This window comes from Narcine bancroftii, chromosome 6 (assembly GCF_036971445.1).
Source record: "Narcine bancroftii isolate sNarBan1 chromosome 6, sNarBan1.hap1, whole genome shotgun sequence".
Lineage (NCBI taxonomy): Eukaryota > Metazoa > Chordata > Chondrichthyes > Torpediniformes > Narcinidae > Narcine > Narcine bancroftii.
Window position 1 is genome coordinate 11852321 of NC_091474.1, and position 18665 is coordinate 11870985.

An 18665-nucleotide genomic window follows, 5' to 3' on the forward strand; every position below is an offset into this window, starting at 1 on the left:
ACGTGTCTGAGGGGATTTGGTATATCACCAAATACTCTCGTAAACTTCTACAAATGTATCGTGGAGAGCATTCTGGCTGATCGCCTGGTATGGAGGCGCCAACTCTTAGGACAAGAATAAACTCCAGAGGGTTGTTAACTCGGCCTGCGATATCACAGTCTTTACTCCATCGAGGACATCTACACGAGGCGGTGTCTTAAAAAAGCAGCTTCTATCCTCAAAAACCCCCACCACCCAGGCCATGCTCTCTTCACTCTGCTAACAACAGGAAAAAGGTACAAGAGCCTAAAGATGAGCACTCAACGGCACAAGGACAGCATCTTCCCTGCTGCCATCAGATTCCTGAATAATCAATGAACCAAAGACACTGCCTTACTTTTCATATAGTAATGTCTTAAGATGGTTATATGCATTCTGATGCTACCGCAAAACACTGAATTTCATGATTCGTTCGTGACAATAAATTCTGATTCTGGAGAAACTCAGCATGTCACATTTTACACAAACATGCTGGAGAAACATTTATTCAGACACTTGCCTATTCTTGTTTATATCTGATGAAAGGCCCAGAACTGAAAAGTTGGTTATCCTTTACTTCCTATGGATGTAGTGTGACCTGCTGAGATTTTCTATCACATTTCTGTATTACATGGGTGCATAATAGGTTGCTAATTCTCTAATTAACAATCTAATATATATTTGTGCATGTATGTCTGTTTGTCTGTTTTCCATGCACTTTAGAAATTACCGAGGAGGTTCAGTAAGGGTAATATTTTTTTTTTTTTTTTTTTTTTTTTACATTTTGAAATTTAATTTTAATCTTTAACCTGCACAATATTTAAATACTTAGATTCTTTTTTTTTTTTTTTTAAATTTTTTTATTTTTCACACCATAAATCACATTAGCCATGATATACACTATTTCTTTTCACACATATACAGTGACTTTTTCTCCCCCCCCCCCCTTTCCTCCCAAACCACCCCCCCACCCCCCCCTCTCATCCATTTTAGGTATACAATCTAGGTTGCATTAAGCCAGTCAGACAATGTTGTCATTCAACAAAATTACACCAGAAATTCTACTGAGTCCATTCTTTTCTTTCCTTCTCCTTCCATCAACTTAGGTAATGTTTGTCCCCGGTAGGTTTTCGCTATTGTATTTAATGTAAGGCTCCTATACTTGTTCGAATATTTCAATATTATTTCTTAACCAATATGTTATTTTTTCTAATGGAATACATTTATTCATTTAAATTTGGTAGTTTCTTCCTTTTAATTTGGTTATGTATTCCATTAATATTTAAAGACATATAGTTCAGCGTAGCCCTTTTATATTTTGTTTATCTTCTCTTTCCGTTTTTCCATCATTACCTTTCCTCCTTTTCCATTTCTGTTTTCTTATTTTCAACTCTTTATAAGACAACATTCCTACAACATCTAACATTTTCCTTGTTCTCCTATTTCTATCTTATTTATCCCCAATCTCCCCTTCACCTTTAAGGGTAATATTTGAAGCAGAATGTCATTACCACTTTGAATTTAACCTTTAAGGTCCCATGAAGTTCAAAAGTATTTTTTGGCCAGCTTGCACTGATTTGCATTACTATTATTGTACTGTGCATCAATGTACATTTAGAATAAAAAAAAACAAATGGCCAAACCCAGTTCAATATGGGCCCAAAAAAGCGAAACAATATTGGCAGAAGCTCTTCACAAACCTGTAGAGTTAGACAAAGGAGAAAGCGAGAGACTGCAGAGGAACATCAGTCTCGGCCCCTCACTGTTGATGCTTCCAGACATGCAAGGAGCAGGCAGCAGGAAACAGAACAGCAATGCACACATCTCAATGCTCAGGCCTCCAGGCTGGCAAGGGGAAAGCAGTGGGAAATAGAACAGCAACACCAGTCCTGCCTCAGTAATCAGGTCTCCAGACAAACAAGGAACAAGCAGCAGGAAACAGAACAGCAGCGATACACCCATCTCAGTCTTCAGGCCTCTAGACACACCAGGGGCAGGCATGTAGTCAACAACTGAGTGTTTTATTTCTCTGGCAATGCCGGGTATCCTGCTAATATATAATAAAACTTTAAAAATCCAATGACTGAATTTGGGTAATTTGGCTCATTGGATACTGAATACTTGCACTCGCTTTGACACACTGGTGGCCTGATTCCTGAGCTCCTTTCAAGTTTACTAAGAGTAGATTCATTCACTTTGTTTTAATTCACCAGGGCCCTGGTTCCCACATTTCACTGAAACTCTCAAGGTTCAGTTTCCCCAAGCTCCCTTTAAACTTAAGAGCTTCACAAGCCAATTTATCATCCTCCCCTAGTGTATTGAATGATTGTATTGGACTATTAATCCAATAGTCTAGAAAATCTGCCAGCCCAGCATTAAAGTCCTTAGAATGTGAGATTAACATATTTTTACTGTAATATCTTTTAATTAGTGTAATACCCATCAATGCAAAATGGTAACACATCTTTTACTCTAAAAGGATACCCTTCTTCTTTGGCTTGGCTTCGCGGATGAAGATTTATGGAGGGGTAATGTCCACGTCAGCTGCAGGCTCATTTGTGGCTGACAAGTCCGATGCGGGACAGGCAGACACGGTTGCAGCGGTTGCAAGGGAAAATTGGTTGGTTGGGGTTGGGTGTTGGGTTAGGGAAAATTGGTTGGTTGGGGTTGGGTGTTGGGTTTTTCCTCCTTTGTCTTTTGTCAGTGAGGAGGGCTCTGCGGTCTACTTCAAAGGAGGTTGCTGCCCGCTGTTAGGTCTGCTTTGTTCATGAATGAGTGAGTCAAACACCAGACTGAGTCGAAATCAAGGTTCTTTGTTCTTTATTGCTGGATTGTAACACTTGCAACTAACAGTGTTAGTTGGAGAAGGCGCATTCTGCCGTTATCAGCAAGTGGTGTTTTGTATATACCTTAGGATACGTACTTAGTAAATTATCATACCATGACATTGTCCAATGAATAAACTGTTGCTGTCCCTCTCTGCTAGCCTCCTGCACATCAATTTGTCATCCCCACTCTTATCTTGAGAGTACAAGGTCACAACTGCATCTTGTTACGGCCCAGCACTGGGTGACTCCCTCTACATTCCCAGCTCATGATGTTTTTACCTAACACCGCCGAACTGTGAGGCCACTGGCGGTGGTCAATGGGGCAGGCACCAAGAGATTTCTTTAGGCAGTCCTTGTACCTCTTCTTTGGTGCACCTCTGTCACGGTGGCCAGTGGAGAGCTCGCCATAGAACACGATCTTGGGAAGGCGATGGTCCTCCATTCTGGAGATGTGACCTACCCAGCGCAGTTGGATCTTCAGCAGCGTGGATTCGATGCTGTCGGCCTCTGCCATCTCAAGTACTTCGATGTTGGAGATGAAGTTGCTCCAATGAATGTTGAGGATGGAGCGGAGACAATGCTGGTGGAAGCGTTCTAGGAGCCGTAGGTTATGCCGGTAGAGGACCCATGATTCGGAGCCGAACAGGAGTGTGGGTGTGACAACGGCTCTGTATACGCTAATCTTTGTGAGGTTTTTCAGTTGGTTTTTTTTCCAGACTCTTTTGAGTAGTCTTCCAAAGGCGCTATTTGCCTTGGCGAGTCTGTTGTCTATCTCGTTGTCGATCCCTGCATCCGATGAAATGTTGCAGCTGAGATAGGTAAACTGGTTGACCGTTTTGAGTTTTGTGTGCCCGATGGAGATCTAGTATTTTGGCAAATACTAGAGCGCCTCGGATGCCCCCCAAAGTTCCTCAACATGGTTATCCAACTGCACGAAAACCAACAAGGTCGGGTCAGATACAGCAATGAGCTCTCTGAACCCTTCTCCATTAACAATGGCGTGAAGCAAGGCTGTGTTCTCGCACAAACCCTCTTTTCAATCTTCTTCAGCATGATGCTGAACCAAGCCATGAAAGACCCCAACAATGAAGACGCTGTTTACATCCGGTACCGCACGGATGGCAGTCTCTTCAATCTGAGGCGCCTGCAAGCTCACACCAAGACACAAGAGAAACTTGTCCGTGAACTACTCTTTGCAGACGATGCCGCTTTAGTTGCCCATTCAGAGCCAGCTCTTCAGCGCTTGACTCCCTGTTTTGCGGAAACTGCCAAAATGTTTGGCCTGGAAGTCAGCCTGAAGAAAACTGAGGTCCTCCATCAGCCAGCTCCCCACCATGACTACCATCCCCCCCCCACAAAGGATACCCACTTCATCAGTAATCATTGCATAAATGTGATTAACAGCAATTTCACAACCTATTCCAAACATTCTTTACAAAACTCACAGGAAAATGAATGAAGCAAAACCAAATTGCAGCACAGAATCATCAAATGGCTAGAGTACAATATATTTGCATAAAATACCTCATTGTTAAAATAAGTAGTTTGCTTTTCTCATTAAAATAATAGCATTTAAATATTTATATATTAATATCAAATACCACATTGTCAATAACAATGCTCTTGCAAAGATATTGCAAAATTCTTGGGAGTAGATCTGTAAATTACACCTTTTTTTTTGCATTGTTACCATGTTCAAAAGAGAGGCAACCCATTTCCAGATTTCCTTAGTCAATCATAGATGTCTGCTGCAGATATTAAATACAATTTAGAAATTCTAGTCTAATTATCCTTCAATTTCATGGGAAAATGCTGCATCTTTCACCCAACATCCCTTTCTAGCAGAGTTCAAACAGCGAACTTAAAAAATACAAGACTCAACTTACTACATTGCCACAGGGTTATGCATACATTCTTAGATCAAAATCATTATTGCCAAATTTACTACATTTTTTTTGTCTAGTACATTAAAACTGGCTCCTATGAAGTTTACTAGAAAATACATGACAATACAAGATAATTAAATCAAAATATATAATGTTATTGCAATGTTTTTACTGAGGGAATTAATGATGAAATTTATTGTTTATATTTCATAATTTAAAAATTGCTCTGGTTTCTTGTTTTAAAATTGAAAATGATACCGTAGAGTCAATACCCCATACACAGCAAGTAGATTTCTTTGGATACTTTATGATGTCTTTAGGTCAGAAGAGATTACTAAATCATATAACCGTTTACAGCACAGAAACAGGCCTTGTCGGCCCTTCAAGTCCGTACCGGTTCACTTGAACAACTCCACTAGTTCCTCCGCAAACTCCTGAGGAAGAATTGCACTTGAACTTCTTCCCTGCTGATCTCGGTGCGGTCACTGACAAACATGGTGAAATGTTTCACCAGGACATTGCGACCATAGAAAAGTGTATCCGTGCAACTGGAATCTCTTAATTCTGGTTGATTATTGTTGGACACTGACATGAGAGGCATCGGATGCTGAGTACAAACAAAAATCAGCAGAAAAATATTTTTAGGTCAGTTGAACTAATGCAAAGTGTCATCATCTTTATGTGATTAAACATGCTAAATTCAATAAAAAATAATTTGATGTTTCTCCAACTTCCAACATAATACTGCAAATCTGAAATTATTTTTGTGTTCAGTTTGAAGTTGTCAATCATAATCCCAATTTTATTTTCAGGAAGTAAACCTTTTGAAAAAATTGTTGTCCAGTGTATTTAATACATTCCTGGTACTTTAAAAAAAAACCTCTCTGCTAACATGGGTAGGGAAGTTAGTGGGGAATGCACATAGGGATAAGATTTATGTGCATTTAAAATGACATGAATGATTGGCAACAGGCAGCATGCCTTTGTGTGAGGCAGGTCATCTACTTGATGGAGTTTTTTGTTTGAGGAGGTGATAAAGGTGGTTTTTGAGGGTTGTCTTCTTTAGTAAGAAATTTGACCAACCCTCATGGCAGCTGATCCAAAAGGTAAAGATGCGATTTAAAGTTTTATATAAACTCAATTTATCTCCTCTATTTGAGGGGGGAGATTGTGGCCTTCTCTATATCGTTGGCTAGAAGAGCCATCTTATTCAAAAAAACTCTCTATGTCTGGTTCAACAACCCCAAAAAGAGTAGTTATTGGACTGGGTGGTAGCTCCACCTGAAATACAGTTGAAAAGGTATTAAAAATTTCTTTCCAGTAGATTTCTAAGGATGGACAAGACCAAAACAAGTGTGTCAATGTAGCAATATCAGATTTGCATCTGTCACAAGAAGGGTTAATATTAGAAAAAAGATACAGGTCAGCTTATCTTTAGACATGTGAACATGATACAACAATTTGAATTGGATTATTGAATGTCGGGCACATATTGAAGAGGAATTCACCAGTTTAAGAATCTTGTCCAATAGATCCTCCAATAAGGATCTTGCAAATTTCAATTCCCAAGCCTTTTTAATCTATATATGATAATTTCAATAATTATCATATATAATTCCAATTAATCCTTTCTGAGAAGGATTCAATTGAAAAATATTATCAACTAGATCTGGTGAAAAGAAAATCCGGTAATACGGTATTTAAGAAATTTCTAATCTGTAAATATCTAAAAAAAAATGAATATTTGGTAAGTCATATTTACTTTCCAGCTGTTCAAAAGATATTAAACAATCTTTCTTAAATAAACTGGCAAAGAAATAATACCTTTGATTTTCCATATAGAAAAGGATTGATGGTTGAAAAAAATAATTATGATGGAAAGCACCAGATAAAGTTTTTTTTTTAAATTAAAAAAAAATTCCTAAATTGGAACCAGATTCACAATATATGTTTGAGTATATTGGATTAGATTTATCCTTATTGATCCTGGAAAAACTACATGGAAGAGAGGTACCCAACAAAGAGACCAATGATAGATTTTAATTCTAAATCTGTCCACAATGGCCGATCCAATTTGTCAGAATAAAAAATCCAAAAAGTTAGAAAACGAATATTAACAGCCCAGTAATAAAATCTAAAATTAGGTTGGGCCATACCTCCATCTTTTTTTCATTTTTTGTAAATGCAATTTACTAATTCTTCATTTTTTGTAAATGCAATTTACTAATTCTAGAGTTTTTGCTCTTCCAAATAAAGGAAAAAAACTTTTGAATATTAAAAAAAGACTTCAGGATGAAAACTGGAATTGCTTGAAATATATAAACTTAGGTAATATCATTTTAACTGCATTAATACGACTATTAAAGATGATAAAGGAGACCATCTAGAAAAAGACAATCTTCCCCCTCTCAAATAGAGGAGATAAATTGAGTTTCTATAAATCTTTAAATTGTTTAGTAATTTTAACCTCTAAGTATGTGAATTATCTCTGACAAGCTTTAATGGATCTTTAAGGAACCTGAATATTAATTGGAAAAAGTTCACTTTTATGAAGGTTTAATTTATATCCAGAGAAAGAGCTGAAATGAGAAAGAGAGGGAGGGGGATTATTTCTTCTACTCAAAACAGCATGACTCCTATTCTAGTATTGGCTTTTTCCTGGCTTCAGCCCATATAGAGGGGAGGATCATGGAAGCTGAGTACACAGTGAGATTTCTCTCACCCCTGACACTGACAGGATACAGCATACAGATGGCGCCTTAATGTTGCCGGAGTTTTATAGTTTTATAAGAACACAGACTGACATATTTTGCAAGGCCAACCGTACCTTTACTCAAGATAAGTTCCTCCTATGAGAAATCCTCAAAGCATATTTGAGAGGCCAGATAATTGGATACACTAAGAGAGTGAAGAAAGAATATACGAGGGAGGCTGATGAATTGGAACAAGAAATTACTCACTTAGAAAAGGATTATCAAGAATCAGGCTTAGAAGACCATAACAGGGCTCTAACAAACATGAAATATAATACACTTCAAACATATAGCATGGAAAAGGCCATAATACGGTCAAAACAAAAATACTATGAATTGGGGGAGAGAGTCTATAAAATCTTCTCTTGACAGTTGAGGACAGAACAGGCCTCAAGGATGATCAATGCAATACAAACTGGGAATGGCAGGACCATGTATAAACCAAAAGAGATAAATGAGACCTTCAGGGATTTCTACAAGTTTCTACACAAATCAGAGCTAATGGGGGGGGGGGGGGGGGGGGGGGCGCGTCTGATAAAGTCAAAAGTTCCTGTCCAAATTAGAGCTTCCAAATTTGGACACAGAAAAACAGGATAGCTTAGATCTTCCTTTCATGGCGGAAGAGATCGAGAGAGCATTGAACTCGCTGCAGACTAACAATTCTCCAGGGGAGGATGGGTTTCAATGTGAGTTCTATAAGAAATTTAAAGATTTATTGATACCCCTCTATATGGAGGTGGTAGACCAGGCAATGGAGACCAATACCCTCCTAGAATCTTTCTTGACAGCAATCATTATGACGATACTGTAAGAAGACAAATATCCACTATTGCCATCCTCCTATAGACCTATCTCACTGTTAAATTCTGATTATAAGATACTTGCCAAAGCCTTGGCAAATGGATTGATGAAATATTTGCCAAAACTAATAAACAAAGACCAACCAATACTGGCAAACTGTTGAGTATAATGCATGTGGCACAAACCAGAAATGAGAGGGGTCAGGCTGTGGTCCTGGATGTAGAGAAGGCATATGACAAGCCAGAATGGGATTTTCTATTCAAAGTGCTGCAAAAATTAGGGTTAGGGCCTTTCACTAAGGGGGCTACAGTCAATGTCAGAAGAACAGCTATCTAAAGTGGCCACAAAAGGATCAAATATCTAGGAGTTAGAATAGATAACAACTTGAATAATTTATATGTTGAATTATATCCCCCTTGCCTGAAAGAATTGAGGAGGACTTAAATAGGTGGATGTCCCTGCCAATAACCTTGATGGTCAAGGTCAATTATATTAAAATGAATGTGTTGCCGAGGCTTCAATACCTCTTTCAGACACTGCCCATGGTGTTGGCCCAGGGATTCTTCCAAAATTTTCTCTCATGAGTAAGAACATTTCTATGGAATGAAAAGGTGGCCAGGGTCTCTAAGGAAAAATTGACCTGGGATTGTATTCTGGGCAGATTACAAATGCAAGACTTCAAGAAATACTATTGGGCAGCCCAGTCAAGATACATCGCCTCACTCTTCGAGGCAGGAGATGAATCATCCTGGACAGAAACTAGCCTGTACATGGTGGATGAGAAGGTGGTAGAGGACTTTGTTTATAAATGGCATGCTAAATTGTTATCTGGAAAATTAGGCGATCCTATAGTAAAACAAATCATCACTATTTGGAATAAAATTAACCAATATTTAGGTATCAAAGTGGGGCTGTCCCCAAAAACACCCCAACTCCAAATAGATTAATACTATTAATGGTAGGTAACAAGATCCTGGACACCTGGCATCAAAACGGTGTCAGGTGCATAGAGGACTGTTACGAGCCTATGTAATTTGAACTCAGACACAAGTATAGTTTATCAAACAAGACGTTCCACTACTACCTTCAGATATTTTTTTTTTTTACAGGACAAATTAGGTCCAACCATGGCCCTGCCAAAATACAGCGACATAGAGGCCATGATTCGAAGGGGGAACACACAGAAGTTCATTTCTGCAATATATTTTCTGCTCCAAGCAGAAGGACCCAAACCAGGCCTTCATAAATCAAGACTGAGGTGGGAGTCAGACTTAGGAATAGTGATTGATGAGCGGAGCTGGTCCGATGTAGGTTGGAACAACATGACTATAACCATTAATGCGCGGTATAGGCTGGTGCACTACAATTTTCTAACTCTGCAAAAATTGAACAGATCTAAATCAGAATTATCAGATCAATGTTTTAGATGCAGCACTGAGACAGGAATCTTTGTGCATGCAACCTCGACATGTACCAAGGTCAGGCCCTTTTGGTTGGAGCTAGGTCAAGTCCTAGGAAAAATTACAGGCAAAGAATTCCCACAGGACCCCGAGTTGTCCCTGTTGGGAAACATAATGGACATAAGATTTACAATGAAGCTGTACAAATTTAATTTGTGATGATCGCATTGGCAGTGGCCAGGAAGTGTATAGCAGTTACCTGGAAATCCGACTCCTGCCTGAGCATTACGCATTGGAGCATGGAAATGCAAAGCTGTGATCCCCTGGAGAAAATCACTTACAACTTAAGGAAAAAATACAATACTTTCAAAAAAATTTGGCAACCATATTTAAAATTCTTGGGAGCATGACTACAGGTAGACCGTTATATCTTGCCCGCCCCCCCCCCCCCCCCCCCCCCGTACCTGTCTACTCCTCAACCATTTGGGGGATACCGGGGCCCAACTTGTCCCAACCTGGTAAAGTCAAGAAAATAAAACAGCCTGGGCTCTGACCGCCATGCCATGACAAACACACAAAATCCTGACATGTTGCTTCCCTTTGTTGTGATTGTCTTTAGTGTCCTGTGTAATTGTGATTACTTAAATGTCTAATGTCGAATATGGGGGTTGGGGAGGAGTGCAGATAAAAAGAGCTTGAACTCTGCAGAAACTGTATAAAATGGATAATTGTAAATTGGTGTCAATGCTGATCATGTTAACATTGATACTGATAATATTGATAACTGTTTGAGTTGGAGACTGAAAATCATAAAAAAATATTCAAAAAAAAATAAAGTCAATAAGCATGATCGCTTGTTGTCGCTGTGCAACTGTGGCACTTACACATGCATGCTTGCACATGAAATCCTGCTAAATTTTACAATTCTGAGAGTTTCGAAAAGTCTGGATTCTCAGGTTGTCCAGATGTCTGGCATCCGGAGTTTTGGACTTCTACTGTATAGAATTAATTAAAGTTCTCACAGGGAAAAAAGGAATGCTGCAAATATAGTTTGAATGTGTTATTTTAGCTTTGGAAGAAGTGAGGGGCAAATGCAAGAGATGAGAAATAAATTAAATCACAGAAAAGTCAGCTGAATTATTAATGGGTAAATCTATGGAAAAACATTGGGAATTCAATAGATCTGAGTGAATTTTTTATAAAATTATTAAAATTAAATTTCCTTTATTTGTAGTTTTCTCACATTCACTTGGAATATTACTAATCACACACTCTTCTTAATTAGATGAAACAAAGAAACCAAGCAACTACGAACTTCTCAGTTTAAGATTAACTGCAGGAAATTTACAGGAATCCATCCTCAAAGCCAGAATGATTGCACGCTTGAGAAGAATTTGTGAAGGGTATATTGTGTCAGACTATTCCTGCTGAATCATTTGACAAGGTTACTAGCATTTTTGTCGGAAAGAGCTTATACAAGTTGTCTGCATAGACTTTCAGAAAGCATTTGCTGCAGGGGATTTTTTTGTTTAAAAAAAAAAAGAGCATATGGAATTGAAGGCAACTGGATGGGAAGTCAGATGCAGAAAATAAGGATAAAGGATTACTTCATTGGGAACGCATACTGATTCACCTGCACATATTCATGCTGATGCAGTTTTAATCACTTCCCACCGTGTAAAAATGTATTTTCACTGGTGCCATGTATGTAAAGAAGAGCGAGCCCTGACAATTAAGTAACCAAGTTAATACAGCTTCCAGCATTTCATAGCACTTAATCACACAATTCACAGGGCATTCTACACTAAGCCACAGAGCTGCTTCAAGTTATGTGGCCTAGTGAGCTTCTTGATGAAAAATCAGAGCAAGACAGTAAAGTGAAGAGAATGTATCACTTCCTGTTTCTTACATCACAACTTTGTGGAGGAGATGAAGGAAAACCAGAGGATCAGGGGATCACACAGGATTGCAGAGACAAAGGACAAAGCAACAACAGATTCTGACACTATACGCAGATCCTGGCACCATACAGCTGAAATCATCAGATCATAAGGGTGAATTTCCTGTGGAGAGACATCTGAGACTATAAGGGCCAGAGGCAAAGAGGAGTTAACATGCCAGAACCCCATAGGATCAGAATGGATAATAACATAATCCTGAGGACTTAGTAAGTACAATGTAAAGAGGAACATGAAAATTCAAAGTAACGTTGAATTAGGAGTTTAATGTGGGGAACCATTACACTGAACCAGGGAAGGATAAATTGGAATTTTTATATAATTATGAAAGTTTAGGGACCTGTGCGGGAGCCAAGAGTTTAGGTTTCCATGTACAGAAATCAGTATAGCTGAGTACAAGAACTAAAAACAAACTAAAAGTCTAATAAATGTTAGTCTTTAACACACGTCAAATTGGTTATTTAGCAAAATTATCCAATTTCTGTTACTACAGGAAAATTTCTATTATATCCACAACCTGAGAAAACACAGAAAATAATATAGAAAATGAAAAGTAAAAATTTGAAAGACATTAATGTTTGTCATAATTACTCACTACATTTACTATGCAAGAAATATGTTTTATTGGTAAGGACATACTTTTATTTCATTTTAGAGTTAAGAGCACATAAATAAATTCATGATCAAAAGAAAAAGGATACCCATTAAGATTAAAATGACTAGGATCTGCTCTCTTTGCTGCCTTCCCTTTGAACTTGTGATCTATTGAGAGCTGCACATCCACTGGCTTTTTCACAAAAACATTAAAGTTGCATCACCCATATAATGAACTCGAATCAACATTACCATACCAAAGCATTGGTGAAAACTGATAGTGTCTAGGACCTGAAGTGTAGAAAAAGGTATACTTTTAGTGAGACAATGTGACTTATTATTATTATATCATCGAGGCTCCTACCAAAGAAAACCTCTCTGATGCAGCTTAAATGCAGAACACATTCTCCTTTTTAAATTTTTTTATTTTTCACACTATAAACCATATTGATCAAGATACATACATTTTCCTTCTTAAATAGTCGTTTCCTCCCCCTTCCCTCCTCCCCTCCATCCCTCCCTACCTCCCCTCCCATTTATTTAAAGTTCAGAATATAAGATACATTAAACCCGTCAAACAATGTTGTCACTCAAATAAAAATAACAAGAAATTCCACTGAGTCAATTCTTTTCATTCTCTTCTCCTTCTGTCATTTTTAGGTGGTAGGTGTCCACGGTAGGTTTTCTCTATTATGTTTCATGTGTGGCTCCCATATTTGTTCAAATATTGTAAAGTTATTTCTTAAATTATAGGTTATTTTTTCTAATGGAATACAATGCAGAACACATTCTCTGTGTATTATAAAATAAACCCACTTACCAAATAGTTACAGGAAGTTGACAAAAATAAAATATTAGGAAAGCCAACGATACACATTGGTACAACTGGAATTCGACCACTGAAATTACATCATTTGCAAGAGTGAAATACTATTGCATTAATCCAGGAACAAGCATCCCACACATCACTGCATAGTTTGCTGTATTATGTGATGTTTAGAGGAAGGAAAACCAGCACATCAACAATGTTCCAAATATTATAACTAGCTCACAAATAAGATTAGTAAATATGCCATGAAATGTTAATTTGATTCCATTCCTTTCCAGGCAAGTAACACTCCCTCAGGAAGACCCTGATATACTGCACACAGGTTGATTATTAACCACCTGGCAAGCATAGATTTGCACTTTTCCTGGAGAATGCAAAAATTTAAAACTACAGTTCAAATTTTAGTTAACCCCCTTAATATAATTTATCCAAGAAATTGTTGTGCATCTTTAACAATTTCCCCAGGGACAAATTAACAATCAACTACATTGGTGACATGAAATCATGGAGGATGTGATTGCAGATTTCCTTTCCTGAATATTAATGAGGCAAAAAATAATTTTACCATTATTCATTAGTTCAATAGCTATTGTTAGGAGTTTTCTTTATATTCAGGATTTTACCTCTTTACTCAAATTTAAATTCCTGTAGTTGCTAAAATATAATTGGAAATGACATCGCTAGAGCAAAGTTCAAAAGTCTGGCTGTGACTCCAATATTAACATACTCTGTTGGGTATTTTTCATTGAAAATTCTTTTATGCTTTTGAAAAATAAATGTTCATATTATAGAAGTATTAATCGACAACTTCTTTGATATGCTCCCATGCATTTGCATTGTATGTTAATTACTTTAATTTTAAATCCACGGCTTATGTGGTCCTTGGTACCGAGGCCAGGTTCAGGTGCACACCCCGCGGATGCAGCAGACCAGCTAGATGTCTTTGGTATGAAGTTGCTGCGCACGACACGGATGGCGCACAGGTTGCTATCCTCGAAGAGCCCCACCAGGTTTGCCTCACTGGCCTCATGCAGGACCCATGACAGCCAAGCTCTGAAAGTACTGAGTGATCTCCTGTCCCAGGACAAGAAAAAAACTCTGGGGGGCTGTTAACTTGTCGTGTCATCACAGACACCAGTCTTCACTCCATCGAGAACATCGTCAAAAGGCGGTGTCTTAAGAAAGCATCCTCTAGCCTCAAGAGCCCCCATCAACCTGACCATGCTCTCTTCACTCTGCTACCATCGGGAAAAATGTACAGGACCCTGAAGACAAGCACTCATTTGCAAAAGGACAGCTTCTTCCCCTCTATCATCAGGTTCTTGAAGAACAATGAACCACAAACATTGACTTTTTCCTTCTCTTGTACTATTTTTATTCATTTGGTAAAGTGGTTTATAGAAATGTTTGCCCTGTGATGCTGCAAAAACAACAAATTTAAAACATGTTCATGACCAATAAATTCTGATTCTAATAGCAATCGGACCTGCTGTGCATGAAGCCATGTCTAGAATATTGATGATGGACCTGTAAACACATATCATGCCTAAATGCATAGTGTCCAAAGGACCTTTGCAGTAACATCAACGGAGAAGTAATGCACAACTTATTGCCATTAATGCAAGAGTCCTCTCTGTATTTAAAACCACGAGCAGCCCAGGTTGCTAACATCAAGGGGTCATTTGTCTATGAAGCGTGCTTTTGTTTCAGTTAAAGTGGACTATGCTCATTTGGTCTGCTGACAGGGCTCTATCTTTCTGCAAACAAGTTATTTTTGTATCTTAGTTGTTATTCAATCTATTGCGATGCCTCTCCAGACTCTTGGACTTTTTTTCTCCTCATTAATCACATGTCTAAGTGCTCGTACACTGCCTCAACAATTATTTGGTAACATGTTCAACAGAGATGCATCTATACATGATTGATAAATGCATTGTTTCCTCCCTCTGTTCTTTCTCACTATTTATAATATTCCAACAAAACATCCTTATAAGGTCCACCCCATCTGCTGAGAGGGGCTTATATCACTATATACAAAGTTCCTTCAAATTACAACAGAACGTCAGTGTGTGCAAAGCACTTGTGATACCCTATATGAAAATGAATTCATTCCAAATTATCTCTGTTCAATGGAAGATGAAGACATTTTTGTATGTATAATTAATAGCCAGAATAATGCAAAAACTTCCCATTCGTTTTTTAAAGAATAGTCTCATCTGGTATGTCCACTTGAGAGGAAGGGTGATCTTTTATATATATTTTTTTAAGAAACATCCAAAAAATTTTTAACTTCAATCCAGCAGCCAGCAAAGTCAATCAAATTATTCCCAGCTTATTTGATTTTATTTTTGGATAAAATACTTACCATCTTCTGGTTGTGTAGGTTCTGAGGGCTGTGCATTTTTTCTTCTTGACTGGGGCTTATATCAGAGTTCACAAAATGGTCAGCTGAAATCCATGTGGTGTCACTCATATCAAAATCATTACTGCTTGCTGAACTTTCATCTACAAGAGAAAATGTATTCACAATTATCAACATGTGTTGCTTTAGGTCCAGTTATATGTCATTGAATATTTTGAGGGTCTGCTAAGTGTGCACAATAAATGCAAATGTAAATGCTTCTAATAGGAAGGTGGGAAATAATGACCAGAATAGGAATTCTCACTGTTCTTTGGCAATTCCTGGTTCTTCAATCAAAGATGCAATTAGAACTACTACAAACTGTTCATGAAGGGAATGGAGAAACTCCAAAATGTTCAGCTGGATGGGAAGTCGAGAAGCAACCTTGGGATAAGCATCTTTGTGAACTAATGTTTTCTTTGAACTGAAAGAGGCAGTCTTCCCAGGATCTGTAGAAGAGTCACACTGAGGAATCGTCCAGATAGATTTTAGGTATTTTTCAACAAATTAACACACTGTGAACAAATCCAAGAGCATCTTAATTCATTTTAAAATAAAATCAGTTAACTGAAACTAGAATATACTTCTAATTAGATTAATTATAGTATTTTAGTAAATAAATTCAATAGTGAAAAAGAACAGAGGGAGGAAAGAATGCATTTATCAATCATGTGCAATAGTATAAATACATCCAGTTCTGTATGTAAACCTTCAGCTTTTCACCCAGCATCATGAGAAAATATTTTGGCTTGTCATTTCTAAACTAGGAAGGATGGCGAAAAAAAAAATCTGCATGTTGTCATCTTATTTCTTCAAGTATCTTGACGAGCAACAAATAACTGATGTGCATATTCCTCAATATCTTATGGTGAGAGACATTTCAGAAGAAATCAATCATACTTTTGTTCCAAGAAACAAACCTATACAAACAGAAATAATGTAAAAATTTAAATAACTGCATCTCCAGTCATTCAGCATACCTTGAAAGCACAGAATGATTTCCAACACAAATGGTTCAATTAGTTTGCCGTTACCTCTATTTCCCCTTTTTTGGTGCAAGGATGCCACAGATTAGTGACTTGCGTAAAAAGCTCTTTCAGAGCAGGCTAGAGAAGCTTACAAATTATACACCCTTTTAATTCTTATGGTACTAATGCCCAGGTTGCTATGGTAAATTAAATAACATATACACCACAGAAGGACTTTTGGGCCAACTAGTCCACACCAGTATTTAAAACCACTCAAGCGCTGTCCCAGTTTTCTTCATCAGCATAAAACTCCGTTCTTTCCCTTACACCATTTTTATTTTTGCTGCCCTGAAGTACATCTTACATACTCAATAAGAGAATTGCACATTTATTTATAGTAAACAGTTTCTTCTGAATCCCTACTTGATTTATGCTTTTGCACACGTAAGCACCCCATTTATGTCTCCTTTTACCAAACCCATCCTAAAGTTCCCTACTTAGTCAACCTGCAATTCCAATGAAAAAAGGTGCACTCTTCATTCTTTCCTACGTGGTCATAACATAGCATTTTTTTCATATTTCTTTAGTACCTTGTACCATTGGCTAATCAAGAATCATCAATAATTTTCTATTCTAACTCTCTATGTGAAAATTCTAGTCCTCTGTCAGTTTCTTAACAGCTTTATTGATCTGCATTGCTAGTTTTTAGTAAATAATTAGGGTATCTATGTTCTGATGCTTTTGTTCCACTTGATTCTAACTTACCAATTAAAATCTGGCTTTACCAAAATGCAACATCTCACACATGGCAGTTTTGAAATTCATTTCATTCCCATTCTTCCATTTACGTCTCATGATTTGTTCAGTATTGAACATCTAATTCAGTTCATCCTTAAATTTAGAGGCCATGTTTTTAATTTTGAAGCCAAAAACATCAATATAAATTGTGAATAAAACAGCAATCTTGTGTACACCTTTTACATTGTACCATCCAGACGGCTGTTACCTTTCCCATAAGCAGAATGTCTTGAAGCTAGCTAGCCATATCATTCACTGTCTCCTGACACCCACATGCTCAGGCGTATTAATTCATTCATTATGAAGCATGTTATCGAAGAGCCTTTGTAAATCCAAATAAATTACACCTACAGCATTACTCTTGTCTATTCTCTGTATATCTGCTTCACAGAATTATTCAAAGAATGGTCAATAAAGATTGCACTTCTTGAAATCAAATTAAAAATCCGTACATTTTTATTTTTCTGATGTCCATTCTCTGGCCCATCTTGAAAGGATTCTGCTTTTATAATAATGACAGATATTAAACAGAATGACCCTATTGTTTCCCAATGCTACATTTCCTTGATAAATATAACTCTCTATCAGCTAGCCACTATTCTTCTGGAACTACACCCTTCATCTAAAAGAATAATTAAATATGTAATAGCATTTCCACTATATAAATGTACATTTATATCTGATAATTCATCAGGTTTCTAAAATAATTCAATCATCAACATATACACGAAATATGGTGCATTAAATCGGAACATATATATCCTCAGTAACGTTATTCTGAATATGCACAACATGCTGGATGCTACGAAATGTTCAGTTTATAAGTTTACAGAAAGTCAGATGATTCCAAATTCTTCTTATTGAAATCACAGGAGAAGGAAGAAATAAATGATTATACTGAAGGTTTTCCAAACAGAATAAAAACAGTAAATATATTTAAATGTGCACTACAACCTCTTTCCCACACGACGTGTTTCATAATAGCCAAAACTTATGATATGCAGAATAAAATCTTAAAAGCCTTAAGTAGAAAGGTAATAATTCAATCAGGTAGAGCAGGGAAAATAATATATCTTGCTCCAAAGTAAGCACAGCTCTTGACAGTGTATGAGGGGGAAACTCATTACGCAATTGTTAAGAATTTTTCCTTTCCCACCAAGATAAAGACAGGCTTAAGCCAAAATCTTTCAGGCAAAACATCCTGATTAATATACAATTAAAAATAATATTTAACTCCCCACCACAACATCTTGACTTTTTATTCTATGAATGAAAATATCTGTGACCTGCTGCACAAACACAAGGCTTAAGATAAAGTTTACATATTTATCACAGCCATCAAAATTTGCTTCAATTTTGATACCCATATTTAAGCTATCTTCTAAAAAGAACTATATTTTCACTTTGAAGCATGCAATGGAATTAAAAACC

The 18665-nt window shown here is 37.3% G+C and overlaps 2 long non-coding RNA genes across 2 annotated transcripts in view; both read right to left on the minus strand.

Moving 5' to 3' along the window:
- LOC138735716 (uncharacterized) overlaps positions 1-5336 on the minus strand; it is a 36712-nt gene extending 31376 nt beyond the window's left edge. The window contains exon 1 of the long non-coding RNA XR_011339898.1: positions 5127-5336. This is a non-coding gene — a long non-coding RNA (uncharacterized lncRNA). The remainder of the gene's footprint in view (positions 1-5126) is intronic.
- A 4609-nt stretch (positions 5337-9945) lies between these two features.
- LOC138735717 (uncharacterized) lies at positions 9946-13138 on the minus strand. The gene is made up of 3 exons (XR_011339899.1): positions 13059-13138; positions 12346-12529; positions 9946-10022 (listed from the first exon to the last, which is right to left on the minus strand). It is a non-coding gene; the product is annotated as an uncharacterized lncRNA (long non-coding RNA).
- Between the last annotated feature and the right edge of the window lie 5527 nt (positions 13139-18665).